The following is a 4,656-nucleotide window of genomic DNA, read 5'->3' as shown; positions in this document are numbered from 1 at the left end:
CAACAATTTTGTTGTATAGCAGAGCTTTATTGCTGCAAGTACTCTCTGTTGTGTCAAGCAAAGTATTAGTAGTACATTCAAGGATAAAAATTCAACAAAATTAATAAATTCATTGTTTAGTTGAGGGTGTTCTTTTTAAATGCATTTTTGCAATTATTTGAGGATTTCATAATGCATGCAATGTATTTTGATCATTTTCATCTCTACTCCTCTCTCTAACTCCTCTACAGGATACCTCTGTGGGGTAAGTCATACCCCACAGAATCCCCTTCATGCCCCCTTCTTTTTAAGTAACTTATTGAGTCCAATTAGCATTTTCCATATAAATATGGATACAGGGCAATCCACTGCCCTACCAGGGACCACATCTAAAAAAAACTGACCCCTGCTGCTCTAGTAACCATCTCCTGTCAAGAACTCCTCAGCTAGGGGTGGGGCTCATGAGCCCCTCTTCTCTCCATGCTGGAAAGACTACTGGCTTGATTTTATGCTTCTCTTGTGCAGACAGCCACAGATGCTGTTAGTTTTTGAGTGCAGTGGTTCTGTCATGTCTAGGAACTTCAATTATTGCCTAGTTCAAGAAGATCATAAATTATACTTTGAAAACTGCTAACATAAAAAGATTTTGAGGAAAAGAGTATTAGAGACAGAAAAAAGTCATAAGGAAACGGCCGATAATAATACTTGAGAGAAATGGTGAAGATTGAACAAATGAAACCCTAATATATATAGGGTGACAGGTATTAATATAAAATGATTAAAATATAATGATTAAAATATTCAATTTGTTCTTCTGTTCCATTTTCAGACGCTCCCTCTAAACCTACCATTTCTCTGTAAGATTGTTAATACAAATTCTCAGGCCACCAGTATTTTCTTCTTTCTTGTGTCATTGCCACCTCTAGTTCCTTTCAAATTGTTCTCCTTCTATACAAAACAGAAATTACTCTTGTCAAGGTCATCAAGTTCCTTGGTGACATTACATCCTTTGATATTCCCAGAGATGTTCCTATTTATCCTTTCTGGCACATTTAACCCAATGATCACTTTTTTTCTTTGTAATTTTTCACATGGTGATATTTCAGTTTTCCTCTGTCCTTTTCATAAGTTTTCTTAGTTTTGATTCTTTATTTCTTTCATTCTAACTTATAAAATTCTGTACTTTCTTCCTGGATTTTGTACAAATTTCAGACAGCATCTCTGTGTTCTTTCTCTCCCTCCCTCCTTCACTTTATCCCTTCTTCCTTTACTCCTTCCTCCTAATCCTTTCTCATCTGTATTTTTATCTTCTGAGTTCCATGTTTACTAATACAATTACTCAATTGACATGTTTTCCATTGTTCTTTTAACCCCTCAAATTCAGTGTATTCAAACTGACTCTTGTTCCTTTCTTCACAATGCAAATCTGTTCTTTTTTTCTTCATCTCAATAAATGGTAGCTTTTCTCATATCAAGATCCCTGTGCATTATGGGCCTTAAGAGATGGCCCAGCAGTTAAGATCACTTCTTAATATTTTGTAGGACCCTAGTTAAGTTCCCAGAACCCACATCTGGTAGCTCATGACTGTCCAACTCAAGGAATCTAGTGGCTTTTTCTTGTCTCTGTGGACATTTTCACACATATTGCATGCAATCATACCTAACACAAGACACCACACACACACACACACACACACACACACACACACACACACACACACACACACGGGATATGAATCCTTAGGTATCATTTGGATCTCTCCCTTTTAGTTACCATTCTTGGTCACCGAGCCTTGCCAATTCCATTTGCAAAATGTAGCTAGAAATTGTGTACTTGATCCCTTTCTATGGTCATCTGTTAGCCCTACCCTCCTTACTACATAACCCCAAAACTGGCCTTAAACATATAATCTGCCTGAATTACTCTCTCAAGTGCTGGGTTTATAGAACTGTGCCACCAAGCTCAGCCCAGCACTAATCCATCATCATTTCTTGCCTGAACAAATTTAATAGCCTCCTAACTCTTCATATTCTCTCATCTCATCCTGTAAAAAATTCATCACATGACAGAAAGAGGGATCTTTGATAACTTGTAAATCACACCATGCTGCCTCCTTGCTTAAAGCTTCTAAGAGATTTTCATTGCACTTGAGATCCCAGATCCTTAATATACCTTGCAAAGATGTTGACTGAGATTGCTCATTCATTTCCTGGCCTCCTGGCCACCCGGCCATGAATAATCACACAGAAACTACATTAATTACAACACTGTTTGGCCAATAGCTTATGCATATTCCTAGATAACTCTTACATCTTAAATTAACCCATTTCTATTAATCTGTGAATCACCATGATGTTGTGGCCTACCGGTAAGGTTCTGGCTGACAGTTGGTGTCTTTCTCCTTCGGCAACTACATGGTGTCTCTGTGACTCTATGTGCTTTCTCTCTTTATCTCTGTTCAGATTTCCCGTCTGGCTTTACTTTACTAAACCATTTGCTGAAACAACTTCTTTAATAACCAATGGTAATAACACATATTCATTCACCCAAAGTTCTTCTGTGGCATTGGGATATCCATCTTCTGCCTACAGGCCCATAGTATCTGTCAGACTTTTCCATGAAGCAGGAAATTTGCCTTGTAATGTCAAAGTTCATCAGTTGTTTTCTTCTGTGTCCTGCAGAATGTCTGGCAGTTTCTTTTATGAATCATGAACCCTGAAACACCATCTCCACCTTCTTTAAGCAAGTTCAGCTGTCATTTTCTGAGGGTCTTGCATGTCCAGTTTATACAGCATACAGTCAAGCAGTCCAGGCAAGAATAGTTTCTTGCCCAAATGGCTGTTCTTGCCACATTGACGGCATATCGCATAATGAGTTTCTTTGATGCACTTCAGCCTCTCTGAAGTAATTGGTGCTGCCAGAAACAGACATGTCTCACTGTCAAGAAAAGTCTAAGTTCTTAAAACCTTTTAAATTCCATATTCTATAGGTCTTTGGAGTGTTGAAGATAACCTATCTAACAGAAATTTATCTCTATATATGTAGAAAATGTAACATGACCGCAAGTTTGATTTTTATAGATGATTATTAATCAGTATTTCTTAACTATGCATTATATTTTTAAATGAGCTGCACAAACATAATACCTAAACAAGAGCAGAAATACATATACATAGTGTAACAATATCAACCTTAAATTTGTATCAATAGACCAAGATCCATACCAATGCAAATTATTCACCTCTATATCATATCCCCCTTTAAACAAGAACAAACATTTATAAACAATCATTTTGGGAATTTGGGTATAGTTTCTCTAAACTCTTTTCTACTGTTTGTTGGGTGAAGTATTTTTAGGGGTTCACAGAAACCTTTCACTTGTTCCATCAAACCACAATAACCTGGAAAGAATTCCTAGGTTCCCATCCTCTGTGGAAACCAAAGCAGAACCTTTTTTCCAAAGTAACATATCCTTAGACTTAAATTTTGAAGCCAAGATACCTTTGAAATATATATGTTTGTTTAATTTAGCAATCCTCAGAATCAAATGTCTCTCTGCAGTCAAAAAAATTAAATACAATAATATACATAATCCAGACTCTCTGTGTATATTCCATCTTTATGTGACTTATTTTTCTGTTCTCCTTTAATCTATGACTGTACTGTGTCTCTTTAAAGATTTTTTAAACTATTTATTTCTTTTTATAACTGTCTATACTTTTTTTCTTCTCTCTCTCTCAAGCCTATGTACATTTTTAAACACACTATAACCCAGTCGGAGGTTTGGTTTTTTCACCTGAATCTTTCTTTATTGCATATCTGCAACCATTTTCTGACCAGGAGTGCATTTTTTTTTAAAAAAGCTAAGTGGGTGTGGCTAGGACTAAGGCTGCTTTGCCTTTTGGTTCTGCCACTCCAACATGGCAGAGGTATGTTTATTACCAGCTTTTTGAGCTATGCTCTCTAACCCAGCTCCAGGGATGCAGTGGGTCCACTTTGCCATCAATTAACATGTTGCAGTCTACTCACAAACCCCATTCAAATGCCCTGTAGCTGGACCTCCCAAAAGATCCAGAGACTTTTGTGCCAGCATGAACCAGGATGCCCTCCCCTAAGGAAGCCGTACAGTCTTCGCTGCCAATGCTGAGTCAGAAAGACCTCTTTTAAAGGACCCATGGCACCTCTGCTTGCCACTAGCAAATAGAGCAACATCTGAAAATAAAATGCTGCTGCTAAGAAGCTGTGCTGAACTCTGTTCTTTTGTGTCTATAGTTCCTTTCCAAGTTCTCTCAGGTTTTATGTGAATGTAGTCGGCCCATGTTGGCACTCTGTTTTGTAGATGGAGACTGCTCGTTCATTTCCCGGCTGCTTGGACATGAATAGTCACACTGAAACTATATTAATTACAATACTATTTAGACAATGGCTTATGCATATTTTTAGCTAATTCTTACATTTTAAATTAACCCATTTTTGTTAATCTGTGAATCAACATGACATTGTGGTCTATTAGTAAGGTTCTGGCTAGCCATTGGCTTCTTTTTCCTTTGGCAACTACATGGCTTCTCATTGATGGTGCCTACTTTCTCTCTATATATCTGTTCAGATTTCCTACCTAGCTTTACTCTAATAAGCCATTAGCAAAGACAGCTTCTTTAATAATCAATAAAACATAT

Source organism: Microtus oregoni, unplaced genomic scaffold (genome assembly GCF_018167655.1).
Source record: "Microtus oregoni isolate MIOR12 unplaced genomic scaffold, Mior012 000084F_ref0000050, whole genome shotgun sequence".
Lineage (NCBI taxonomy): Eukaryota > Metazoa > Chordata > Mammalia > Rodentia > Cricetidae > Microtus > Microtus oregoni.
The sequence above is the reverse complement of the archived record's forward strand: the minus strand, read 5'-3'. Positions refer to the sequence as shown.